We start from the raw sequence: 14300 nt of genomic DNA on the forward strand, positions 1-14300 counted from the left end.
TTTACAGAAGCTTGATATGCCGCCTTGTGCCAAAAATGGTTTCAAAGCGGTTTACAATAGAAATCAATATGCATTTAAAGATTACTAAAGAATCAGGAATGAGAAGGGTAGATAGTAGAAAAAAGTGAGTTTTTAAATAAGTTTTGAATTTAGCATATGAGGGTTCTAAGCATAGGTTGGTAGGTAAACCATTCCATAGTCTAGGTCCAATATAGTTAAAACCTGTAGCACATGTAGTGTCTAGTCTAATAACAGGGGTGGTAATTGGAGCAATTTAGCATTTGTTGAACGGAGCGAGCCATCAAACACTACAGCATGTCCATATGGCAAGGGGGCATGGTCTGGTTGTGTTTCGGGCGGGCTTAGGGAGGAGCCAAAAGATGGATGTCCAGCTTCGATTGCAGAAGGGGGGAGGGATGTCCATGTTCAAAAAGATAAGATACCCATATTTATGGTATTTGGCATATCCAAGTTACAGAATGGAGCTCTGATTGAGGAGTTCTTCACTGAATGGAGATAAAGGAGGTCACAGTAGGTATTTATCTGTCTCTGGAATGATCGTAATTAAAAAAAAAAAAAGAAGAAGTAAAAGAAACACAAATTTTAAAAAAGCTGTAATGGAACTTGAACCAGCAATCTCTGTATCTCTGCTCTGGCTCTTATCTAGATGCTATTCCTCCATTTAGACATCTGTGTGGCCATTTTATAATATGGGCATTTCTCTGCTGCCACAAAGACATCAATGTCCCTTATTCTGCCACCATTCATAATTTGGACATGCCAGTTTGTAAAATGAATGTCCATGCTGGACGTTTCCAGCACATGGATGTCCATCTCACATGTATTTTAAAGTAGGCTGTAGCCTACCTTTTGTGATGTACTGACCGGGACGGCCACATTCTGAGTTGGATGTCGTTTCCTAAAATGCCCCTCCATATCTCATTTTATAAAATGGGATCTGTGCTAAAATAACACAAGTTAGTGGTAAAATAACAAGTCTTAACAGCAGCCCATATTGGTTACTACACCTCCAAATCTGTTACAAAACAGTTTCATAATTTTTTATTGTCATACCCTGTTTCCCCGAAAGTAAGACCTAGTAGAGGTTTTCCTGAATTGGTAGATATAAGGTCTCCCCCGAAAGTAAGACCTAGCAAATTTTTGTTTGAAAGCAGGGCCGCCGAGAGCCGGACAAGGCCGCCCCCACCCACACTCCGTCGCTCCCGGAACTAACCTTAAACGCCTCCTTTCACCTTCGCAGGAAGCAGCAGCAGGGCAGACCTCTCCTTCCTTCCATGCCCTGCCCTCACGGACGTTACATCAGGCGAGGGCGGGACACGGAAGGAAGCAGTGGCCTGCCGTGCAGCTGCTTGCTGCGAAGGTGAAAGGAGGCGTTTAAGGTTAGTTCCGAGAGCGACGGAGGGCGGGCGGGCCAACCCCGATGTTTTCCCGAAAAATAAGACAGTCCCTGAAAATAAGACCTAGTGCATTTTTGGGGGCAAAAATTAATATAAGACAGTGTCTTATTTTCGTGGAAACACGGTATGCCATTTGGGAAATGCTGTTTCTTTGACACGGGCATCACAAGGAAAATAGAGGGTCTCAATAAGGGATCCAACTGACAATCTCCTAAAGGAAATGATACAGTCAAAGACACTTCTTATACAATCTGCTATGTATTTCATAATGATCGCATCATGGAATCAAGTTGCCCTATACCTTTATATACAGTTTTCTCTGGGGAAACACAGTCTAATAGAATAGTGGCATGAGGACACTAATAATTGAACCTGGGTTTTCATGATCTTTGTTGAGCATTGATACTGCTTTATGTTGACAAGGCATGATTCAATGGTGTTGGACAGTTGGTTGCCATAATGATAGTGCTACGGTTGGGGAATGTGTTAATGCATCAGGGTTTGAGTCAGCATGTGCATGGGAAGAAGGTAATGGAAGTATAAGGTATGCACAAAAAACTCCTTAGCAGTCCAACCATGCTGCCTTGCTTTACATTCATTTGATATTTGAATATGTAGCACATTGGCTCCTGCTAGTGATACAAGTTTCTGGTTGCCTGAGCACTGAATTATTTTTCCCTTACAGGAGCTGCAGGGAATTAAATTCTTCAGCAAAAGATGTGCTCTTTCCATATCATCCAAGAAAACTCACCTCCAGTTGTCTGAAACTTGCATCAGCCCCAGGATGCTTAGGATGATTTTGTGTAGGAACTGATGGGGAAAATATTCAACTGGCAATGGTCGGCATTCCTTTAAATACTGACCAGTGGGCCCTCTATGAGACCCAGATATTCAGTGCCTGCCCCTGTCTAGGTACCAGCATTGAATATCCAGGTCTGGGGTGGCCACCAAGAATCACTCGGGTACCACCCGAAGATAGCTACCTGGTTAACTTAAGAGACCATTTTTGCTATCCTAAGTTACCTGAATAGCTATTCAGGTACAACGGTTGAATATCAGTAGTTCATGGGTTAACTGCTGGCTCCACCCTGACTCTGCCCCCAGATTGCCCTGACATTAACTGGATAGTGCTGTGGCAGTCCGCCTGAATATTCAGGGGCACTATCTGGGTACGTACCACTGAATATCTGGGGGAGTCCTTTTACTAAGCTGCGTAAGCGCCTATGCGTGTTCAACACGCACCTGTTCAGAACTACCGCCCGGCTACTGTGTGGCCTGGGCGGTAATTTCATTTTTTATGTGTGTCCACTATGTGCATCGGAAAATATATTTCATTTTCCAGCATGCGGTGCTAACTGGGTGGTAATCAATATGTACGTGCTCTGAGGGTTACCACCCGGTTAACATATGAGACCTTACTGCTAAGTGAATGGGTGACAGTAAGGTCTCAGTTAGATTTATCCACTCTAATACTGAGTGGCCCCAGAGGTGGGTTTTTTTATGGAATCAAAATATATATTTGTGCACATTTTAGGGCAAATCTAGCCAATTAGCTTTGCTTGAATATTTGCTTAGTTGGGCCAACCAAAATCTGGTCACTTATGTCAAGCACGCTTCTGCATGCTAAAAACACTCACAATGACACCAACTTGTAAGTCGCCCCTTAGCTGAACTGGAGCAATAACTGGGTGGGCTAGTGTGTGACATTATCATAGTCATTTTAGAAGGACTGTTTACTTTTAAGATAAGCATAAATCGGCATATAAACATTTACATTGCATACATGATGTTGCCATTTTACAAAGCTGAGACATGTATATCAAAAGCCTAAGTGTGTACAAATGACAAGGGGGTGTGGTATGCTCATGTTTTGGGTGGGACTACAGCATGCCTAGAAAATACATATTAAGTCCCCATTTTAGAAGAGGAATTAATGTAGATGTCCTAACAAATTAAGTCATGATTTAACACCTGTTTAGGCATCTTTAGGTTTTGGCAAACTATTCCTGTTGAGCAGCATTCTACTAGAGGGATTAGGGGAGATTGCCTCCTTTATCCCCCAGTGGTTTTTGTCCCCCCCCCCCCCCCCCCCAAAAAAAAATGCTAGCACAAAAATCCATTTCAAAAGTATATAAGTATATTGAAACATACATAAACCAGAATTTAATTCAAACTAATAGTAATTTTTTAACAAAAATGATGAGTAAAATGTAATGTATGTAGCACATACTCAGAAAGAATAAGAAGAATGTACTTCCTTCCAGTAACTGTAATGAATTGAGTGAATCTGAAAAATAAACAATATCAGTGGATAGTGATAGCTTCAGACTAAATTGACTAAAGTCTATAAATAAGACTCACCAGAAGTATCTCCTCATCCTACACAGCATTTTTGTAGGGATGCCTGCTAGTGCATTAATCAAGTTTATTTGCACCCATCTAAGATCAAAGGTATTTGCAACAAAAAATTTTAAAAATAAGAAGTAAAAAAAAAAAAAAAGGTTGCATATAAAAAACTTTATATAAAAACATGACCTAAAAGTCTCAATGAGTTATATATATGATCACTCAAAAATATCAACATTACACTTAGGAAAATGCTGATTTTGTAAAAAATTGAAAAAACTGAAATAACCTTAAAAAATGGTGTAAGAATAGGAACACACACGGTAATAAAAATGCATCAAAATTGCTATTAAAGCACATGTGAAAACTGCTGAAAATGCTAAGGAGCCCTTTTACTAAACAGCGGTAAAAAATAGTCTTAGTACAACCTTACATGGTTCATTCCCGCTTGCTAAGGCCATTTTTACTCCTAGGGTAAAATAGCTAATTTTTCTATGGGGCCCTTTTACCAAGTTGTACTAAAAGGGGCCCTGCACTAGCAGCAGCGGCTGTTTTTGTTGTGCGCCATGGACGTTTTTACCGCGACTAGTAAAAAGCCTGAAAAAACACATGGTCATGCAGTAAGCTTGTACTTAATATGGCCATGCAGGGGGAAGCACGTATCGCCACTCATTGAGGTGGCGGTAAGATTTCCCGTGTTAACCCGCTGCTGTGTATCTTTTTTTTTAAAAATCCAGCAGCGCCAGAAATGGTGCATGCTGGAGGCAGAACTACCACCTGCGGCCAAGTTGGGGCAGCAGTAGTTCAGGATTGCCGTGCAGCAACCCTTTAGTAAAAGGGCCCCTATGTTTTTTTTTTTTACTAATGACCACATGTTAATTTTCCAATTAGCACGTGACCATTAGTGCAAGAGCCCCTACCTCCACCTATTTTGTAGGCAGTAAGGATTCAAGTACTAAACCTGTGCTAATTGGTTAGCACGTGGCAATGCCCACATGGTAACTGATTAGGGCAAAACACGCTATTCTCCACCACAGACCCCTAGCCTGAGGGTAGCATGCGCACATCCCCAAATTACTATGGGATGCTTTAGTACGCCGCATAGTATGCTATTTTTTGCTGCAGTAGTCACGTGCCAGTGCTTTCTGCAGCTTTGCAAAATGGCTCCTATATTTTCTATTTTCCAATGACACAGTTCTGCATTCCATTGGATATGCATGCATTCAAATTAAGTCATTCTCATCATAGACATAAGTACAACTACTTCAATGCATACAGATATGAAAATCCAGTCAAATACATTGAAAAAAAGAATTGAAGACAAATCATTTTAACCAGTTCTGTCTATATGCTGCATATCATAAGCCATTCATGTTTAATAAATAAAGATAAATAAGTAAAACAATATAAGATATATAAAACACACATGTACATACATAAAGCTGTGCAGTAAATATATAAATAACTAAAATGATGATAATTAAATTATATATACATATATAAAAATACATAAGTTTAAAAATAGATATATTAGTGATAACATAAATTAAAGTGGCTGCAAATGATTGGGAAAAAAATGGCCTACTAGCATCTTCACAAAACTTATTTAAAGAAAACCTGAAAGATCCATCTTCCGATTGAGATCATGTGGTTGGAAAGTAATAAACTTAAAAATGGACCTTCGTTCTTCCTTCAAGAACAGTAAATCAACATCTCCTCCTCTCCAACAAGGGTGCAATAGAGAGTACAAAAAAACTTTGTTTCAAAACTATTTTTCTTTAAACTAGAAGTGCTATTAAAAGGGGTATATTAGAGAAACCATTGGTAGAGCATGCTGTGTTCAATCAACCTTATTTTAAAATGTTTTTTGGTCTTTCTTGCATACAAAAGCTTGCAAGAGCACCTCCCTAACTACACTATCTGCTCTGTTTTGCAGTTGGGGAATTGTCTTAGTTCATTTCTTTGTCCAATTACTGGGTGGGTAAATAACCTGGTTTTCAGATTTACATGGCATACAGAGCAGGAGCCACATATGACCCACTAGTAATTTTCTCATAGATCCCTTCACTGGGTAATGCAAATGGTACTACCATGTGTTTGATATTCCCATCTCTTTTATATGTTAATAAAAAATTATTTTCAGAAAAATGTTATATACTTTGTACAATGTGCCATTTTTTTTTTAGTATATCGACTATGAGGTCAATATTCAGCCAGGAGGGCTCAGCATGTTTCTGATCACTGCTGGCGTTATACCCAGAAATTCATTGCTGAGCCATGTCTGGTCTCTGGTAGTGAATTTCCGCATTTACGGAGCCGGCAAAACCATAGTACGATATTCAAATTTTAACCTGTATGGGACACACGTAAAGATAGGGCTGACTTTTTTGCAGTCTTGTTTGTGCAGTTACCTTGGCCGGTTAAATGAGTATCGGTACTTAAATGGACAAATGTTGACTCCACCCCTGGAACATGGTTTTGAGTTGGGCACTTACCAAACATTTTTTGGGGCACTAACCGGTTAAGTGCTGCTGAATATGTCCAGATAGCCCCGAACAAAAGATTTATCTGACCGGATACCATTTCTGGCCCATTAAATCATTTTGAATTTCAACCCCTAAATCTTTAGATAGATGATAAAAGGGCAGGGTACAAACAACTCTATTTATTTTGTTACATTTGTACCCCACGCTTTCCCACTCACGGCAGGCTCAATGCGGCAGGCAATGGAGGGTTAAGTGACTTGCCCAGAGTCACAAGGAGCTGCCTGTGCCAGGAATTGAACTCAGTTCCTCAGGACCAAAGTCCACCACCCTAACCACTAGGCCACTCCTTCACTCCACTATCTCCTTGGTCTTATGGTTGAGTACTTAAATCTTCATCTGAGTAGATACTTCTCATTCTTAAAAATTAATTATATGGTAAATACTTTTTTCAATGCCCTATTGTACAACTAGTTATATCGACTGAAGCCTATTCTGTCATTTTCTGATTTTCGCACTGCAAAGTATGGTGATATCGAGGTTAGATTATTGTAATTCTTTGTATCTGGGGATGCCAGTTGCGAAAATTAAAGCACTGCACATGGTGCAGAATGCTGCCGTGAGGATTGTTATGGGGCTCTCACGATGTGAGCATATTACTCCTGTTTTGAAGCGTCTCCATTGGCTGCCTGTGCAATATAGGATTCATTTTAAGATCTTGTATTTTCTCCATCAAGTTGTGTATGGCATGATTGCATGGTACTCTCGCTCTGTGATTAAGGTGTATCTGCAAGGGGGTTGAAATCTGACTTTACAAAAAAAAAAAGTCAACTGACATTGATAAGCAGCAATAATTAGGAATTGTTTTTGCTCTCTCTGCATCTTTTATACATTACACCACCAAAAATTGATGTTGCATATCAGGTTTTTTGATGGGGAAAGCTACGGAGCAGGAATTTGACAATAGACAATCCAGCACTTGTAGGGAAAAATAAGGTCACACACAGAGGAAGAGGGAAAGGGTAAGGGAGATGGGGTGTGACCTGATTTCAGAACAGATATCAAGTTCTGACATAGATTATAAACTCTGCCTAAGACGTAACCTATCTGACAGAACACTTAAAGATGAGATTTCTGTTCTCAATAAAGGTATAACCTTTGTGCCAAGGCCACATTATAATGCCTTCAATACTAGAGTTATTTAAATTTACAAGAAAATTAAAAATCCTTGATCACTTTTCAAATAGCATGCAACACAGGCAGCAAAGGTGATCCAAGGAATGAAGAGCAAACAGGAGTTCACCAAAGCAAGCTTTATTGAAGAAGGACTCAACTAGGCTAAGCTTCAGCTTCATCAAATGTCACCAGATTCTTCAAGAGAAAACTTAAAAGAATTCACTTGCACAGAAAAACGTTGTCAATCTATGTTTTGGTTTCCATTTTTCATATAAGACAGCAAGTTCAGTTGATCTATCAATAGTAAAAAGAGATAGTAAATGGAATCTTCCTGGTAATGTTCATCCATTCATTCAAACCTATGAAAGTTTGGTGCTTCACTAAATCGGTGCCTTAGAGAAACAAAAGAAATGGATATGTCACTGCAAAGAGACTGAATAGCTGATTTCTCTTCATTGGTTAAGTTATTGAAAAAAAAAAAAGCTTGATCAATGAAGAGAAATCAGCTATTCAGACTCTTCTCAGTGACACATCTATTGTAACAGCAGATAAAGGAGGTGCAACAGTAGTTATAAACAGAAAGGACTGTGTTGCTGAGATTAGGAGACAGCTTGAAGATACAACCTTTTATAAGACAGTCTGATGTGATCCCACACCTGAATTACAGCAAGCAATTGGTTCCTTACTAGGGATAGCAAGGGGAGGCAATTTTTGAACAAATACATAATTGGGTTTTCTCAGAATGACTTCCATTCACACTTACCATTAACTTTCTTCCCAAAATGGAGTGGCCTAGTGGTTAGGGTGGTGGACTTTGGTCCTGGGGAACTGAGCAACTGAGTTTGATTCCTGGCACAGGCAGCTCCTTGTGACTCCGGGCAAGTCACTTAACCCTCCATTGCCTGCCGCATTGAGCCTGCCATGAGTGGGAAAGCGCGGGGTACAAATGTAACAAAAAAAAAAAATACATAAATCTCCCACCTCATCACATGGTGGAACAATTATATCTGCCATTGGATCTATATTAGAGCCTTTGTTGAAGGATTCCATCTTATTCAAAAATTGTACCCATATGATTAATATTTTGAAAGACTTGAGGGACTTTGGAAGTATTTTGTTGGTAACTCTGATGTCAACCTCGCTATACCAACATCTGAGGGAGTGAATGACGTGGAGGGGCATAATTGAAAGGGATGTCCTCGTTTCGATATGTGGAAACTGTACAAAGCAGATCGTTGATAAACTGAGATGTATTTTATTAATGTAACAGAATTAAAATATGTATACAGAAACTCATATACATATACATATCATAGCCCGACACAGGCCGTGTTTCACCCTACTGGGCTGCTTCAGGGGCTAGAAAATAATAAATAAATAATAAATTATGCATCTTAACATCTAAATAAAAAACATGGAATGATAACATAGAAATTGCATAATTCGAACATAAATAATATTATTAAAAATATTTAAAAAAAGGAAGGTGTAACATAAAAAGATCAAGTGACATAAAATATATGTGTATATACATCTATAATTACATATAAATTAATACCATTAAAATCTATAGCATCAAAATCCCACAGACTCTTTGTTCATAATGAACTATCAGAAATCAACGATCTGCTTTGTACAGTTTCCACTTTGGAGTTTGCAGATCGTCTGCCTTTTTGTTTTCTTGGACCCTCGTTTCGATATGGACATCCTCGCAAAACATCCCCATCCAGGGGCGGGGAAACCCATATTTTCAAAACAAGATGGATGTCCATCTTTCATTTTGATAAAACGGTCAGGGACATCCAAATCCTGAAATTTGGTCATCCTTAGAGATGGTCGACCCTAGACTTGGTTGTTTCTGATTTTCGGTGATAATGGAAACCAAGGACGTCCATCTCAGAAACAACCAAATGAAAGCCATTTGGTCATGGGAGGAGCCAGCATTTTTAGTGCACTGGTCCCCCTGACATGCCAGGACACCAACCGGACACCCTAGGGGGCACTGCAGTGGACTTCATAAATTGCTCCCAGGTACATAGCTCCCTTACCTTGTGTGCTGAGCCCCCCAAAATCCACTACCCCCAACTGTACACCACTACCATAGCCCTTATGGGTGGAGGGCACCTAGATGTGGGCACAGTGGGTTTGTGGTGGGCTCACTGTTTCCTCCACAAACGTAACAGGTGGGGGGGGGGGGGGTGGGCCTGGGTCCTTTTCCAGGGACCTGCATACTGCTGTGATGGACCTGAGTATGACATCTGACGCTGCCATAGAGGCTGGCAATCAATATTTTTAAAGATGTTTTTTGAGGATGGGAGGGGTTAGTGATTACTGGGGGAGTAAGGGGAGGTCATCCCCGATTCTCTCCGGTGGTCATCTGGTCATTTCGGGCACCTTTTTGTGCCTTGGTTGTAAGAAAAACATGACCAGGTAAAGTGATCCAAGTGTTTGTCAGGGACGTCCTTGTTTCTTTCGATTATGGGTCGAGGACGTCCTAGTGAGAGAGAGAGAGAGACCTGAGTGTAGAGGACTCCCAGAATCCTGTAACTGACAGCAGGTCAAGCTTCAGTGAGCTAGGAGAAGTTTCCTGGAACCTCAGAGCTAAAAGAGTGAATTTTAACGAACCCTGTGGAGTGTATTTGAGAGAGACTGTAAGAGCCTAAGTTAAGAAGTGACTGCATTCCCTGTGAAGCCTGTGTTTGGGACAAGGTGCAGGAACCCTGAACCAAGAGGAAAAATTAGTTCTTATTGAAACTTGGAACCTGTCAGGGGCAAAGTTCCAGGATTATGTTTAGGGGACTTTATTGAGAGTGAAAAGCCTGCGAGGAAACAGGCCTATTTCTTTCCTGTTTTGTACAGAATAAAGCCTTTCCTTTTGACATTGCATTGCCCTTTCGTCTGTATTTTTTGAGGACTGCCTGCCTTGCTGGCGCTCATATTACCACAAAACATACCATAGATGGAGGCTATACATATTAGATGAGATGCACTTAAAGACAGACTGGTCATTTTTCAAAGCAATTTAACCAGACAAAAGAACCTCCTGCCTGGTTAAATCTCTTGCTCCTGCCTAACTGCTGATATTTAGTGGCACTCAACCAGATAGTGCTGCTGAATATCATCTCTCACTGCCCTTGCACGGTCTGCTTCTTATTGGGGTGGTCCAAGATCAATGCCTGGGTAGAGCCAGTACTTAACTGGTTAATAGTGATATTCGGACCACTAACTCTTTAAGAGAGCAGATAAAGTTAGCATAGCAAAAAATCTGTCCTAACTTTAGCCCCTGAGCTAACCGGACATATTTATTTTTGTTACATTTGTACCCCACGCTTTCCCACTCATGGCAGGCTCAATGCGGCTTACATATACAGGTACTTATTTGTACCTGGGGCAATGGAGGGTTAAGTGACTTGCCCAGAGTCACAAGGAGCTGCCCATGCCTGAAGTGGGAATTGAACTCTGTTCTCCAGGACCAGAGTCCACCACCCTAACCACTAGGCCACTCCTCCACTCTGGGGCTGAATATTGACCAATGCCCATTTAACTTCTGGGTAGTGTAGTGGCTTCAGGCTTACTGGTGTCCCTTATTTATTTATTTAGGGTTATTTAATATACCAGCTTTCAGTAACAATATTAAAGCGTTTTACCATCAGGTTCAAAAAAGGGATAACAGAGCTAGTGTGACAACAAACAAACTCAATTAGCATAGCAGCGACAGAAATACGTGGGGAAGGAACAGCATGACAATTTGTCTTCCTTTAGACATTTGAACCAAAATAGGACACAGAAGGAGTAAAACTACAGTTCAGATATCTGTCCCTAACCAATCCACCCTACTAAAATTCTTAAACTTCAGATGTTTATGTTTATTACAACCATTTGATATACCGCTTGTCTTGTCCAGGACTAAGAGGTTTACAAAAGATAAACTTGACAGGACAGAAATCAATCATACAAAGGCATTCTCAACTACATAAACCAAAGATGTTGGACTGCTCTTTTTCTCATCTCACTTAGAGCCCAACTGAAATTAATTTTTGGTTTTGTTTCTGGTGACGAGCCCAACCTGGCAAGCTGTTTTCTGCAGGTTTTGGTTCACTGACAATGGCTGTCCTGAGTTTCTGTGGTTCGTCAGAAAATGAGCCCCCGTTTTCAGTGGTTACTGAATCCCTGAGCTAACCATGTCCTCTTTTCTAAATTTTTGATTTTATTTCTGAGTTTCTGGCAGTGCAGGTGTGGTAAAGGTCACAGTGGTAGGCACACACCATAGTAGAGGTCACCTGATGTACTGGCACATGCATGTGAGTCCTCCAGCACCAGCAAAAAGATCCCTTTCCTGTCTCGTGCAGTGCATGCATTGCGTTTCATCACAGCCAGCAAGGTGAGGGAGAGAGGAGCTGGCAAGGTCCAGAGAGAGGACATGCATGTGTGTGTGAGAGAGGCCAGGACCAGGACTTGTTGCTGTTTGAGCTCTACCTGCAGCTCACAGCCATCCACCGCTGCCTACTGCAGGATTCGTTGAAGGTCCAGTCCAATAGAGAGAGGCCGGTACTTGTGCTCAGCAGCTCACTGCTGCTGCCTAAATTGCCAGGCTGCAGGCAGGCAGGTTCAGCCAAGACAGAGCGCAGGAAGCTGTGGCCGGCCCAGGTGCATCCCCCTTCTGCAGACTGGAGAGACAAGCTTGAAGTTGCTGACTGCCCCCCCCCCCCCCCCCCCCCCCCAGCGACACCATTGTGACCCAGGAGTTCAGGCACAGCCATCTCAATTTAGAGAGACTGTGTTCCTGAGCTGAGGAATTGGAAGATTTCTGGGGGCTGGAGCCTAGGCTAGGGATGGTGTTTGGGGGGGGGGGGGCAGGATGGAGAGAGGGAATTTTGTGCCCTTTTTTGTCTCTGCAAATATGGTACCTTACCCATGGCACCCTTTGGTCCCGGAAGAGCAGACCTGCCATGTCACATGCATTGGGCCCTTTTCGCCAGCATTGATGATTTCTTTCTCCTTCCCCTCACAGTAAGGCAGCAATCTCCCTTCCCGGTGGCAACACACTCTCTCTCTCAGGTCCTTTAAGTGTCTCAGGCAGTAGCAGCAGTGCTGAAAACAGGCAGTGTTTATGCATTAGGGGTCATTAAGCATCAGTAATATGAAATCAGAAGTACTATATGTCAGCTCATTGTGGTGATTCAAAGAATCACTTATTTTTTTCTAGACAATCCAATTTCACTGGAACTTGGAAGGCACTACAGATGACAGCTATTATTATTATTATTATGTTAATCAGCATCATTGGCATCAGCCAGAAAAAAAAAACATTTTTGATACCGTGCTATAGAACCAGCTAAAATTAAAAAGAAAATAAATCCAATGTTGGAAACAAGATACTGGGCTAGATGGACAATTGGTCTGACCCAGTATGGCTATTCTCATGTTCTTAAGGTGAGATACTTAAAGGAATGGGGGTGGGGGTAGAGCAAGAGAGAGAGAGTGAGTGTTGCTGAACTGGGAAAGGAAGAGTGCTGTCTTACTGCACTGGAGGGGAGGGGAGGGGAGGGAAAGGACTTACCAGTCATACTATACCATGAGGGTAAGGGAGTAGAACGAAGGGAAAGAATTGAACTACCAATGCCATGCTCAGCGTGTAGTCAGACTCTGGAACTCGTTGCCGGAAAATGTATTGACAGCAGCTGGCCTTAGAGAATTTAAAGGGGGTTTGGACAGATTCCTGAGGGAAATGTCCACTGAACATTATTAAGAATTAAGTTGGGTTTTTTTTGGGTGGAGGGGTTGCCAGGTTCTTGAAGCCTGGATAGGCCACTGTCGGAGACAGGATGCTGGGCTTGATGGACCCTTGGTCTTTTCCTAGTATGGCTGTGCTTATGTACTTATGTACTTATACCACAAGGGGAGGGAAAGGAGGGCAAGGAAGGGAGAGAGCTGCCATACCATACCAATACCATACTATACCCACCACAAGTGGGGGAGGGGGAGAGCAAATAGATGACAGGGGGATCTGCAGGGAAGAAGGATAAATAACTGGACCCATGTGGTGGGACTCAGAGAAGACCAGAGACTGGGACCAACATGATTAGAAAAGTAAAATTACCAGACAACAAAGGTACAAAAAGGTTTTTCTTTTTTTTTTTTCTTTTCTATTTATTGATTAGAATATTTTGGAATGTACATATGCTAGAGCTGGTTTAAGACTTGGCAGAGGCCAATGAGAGAAATCTCACTCATTGGCCTTAAAACTCTAACATTCGAGCTTTGGGATAGGCCAACCTTGGCATCTCTGGAAGAGGAGCTCAACTCCGGCAGCAAAAAAAAAAAAAGTTTCAACATAGGATAAAATATCTTGCTAGGAGAGAAACCCTGTTTGCCTTCTTAGGTTCCACTGCTTCTCCATCTGATTTACAAACATTTCTGTATACGTGGGTAGATAAAAATATGAAGTCAGGAATAGGTCCCTATTCTAAATTCCAGCACACCTTAGCCTCCCCGTTCTGTCTCCCTGACTCCTGTCTCCCAGGCCAGCAAGATGGGGGCTACTCTGCTAATATATATATATATATATATATAATTTAAATAGTAGCAAATGTGTTTTCTGTTTATTTTTAAATTATAGCATTCTGTTTGAAGTGTGAAGCATTTAGCACATCATTAACCCAATATATATACCGTCTATTTTTATCTACCCATGCATACACAAATGTTTATAAGTGAGATGGAGCAGTGGTGCCTACTACTACTACTATAAATCACTTCTATAGTGCTACCAGTCATACGCAGCGCTTTACAATTGTACATGAAGAAGACAGTCCCTGCTCTAAAGAGCTTACAATCTAAATCTACTATGGGGGAGTGACAAGTGAATTAGCAAACC

This window comes from Microcaecilia unicolor, chromosome 1 (genome assembly GCF_901765095.1).
Source record: "Microcaecilia unicolor chromosome 1, aMicUni1.1, whole genome shotgun sequence".
In the NCBI taxonomy this organism is placed as follows: Eukaryota; Metazoa; Chordata; class Amphibia; order Gymnophiona; family Siphonopidae; genus Microcaecilia; species Microcaecilia unicolor.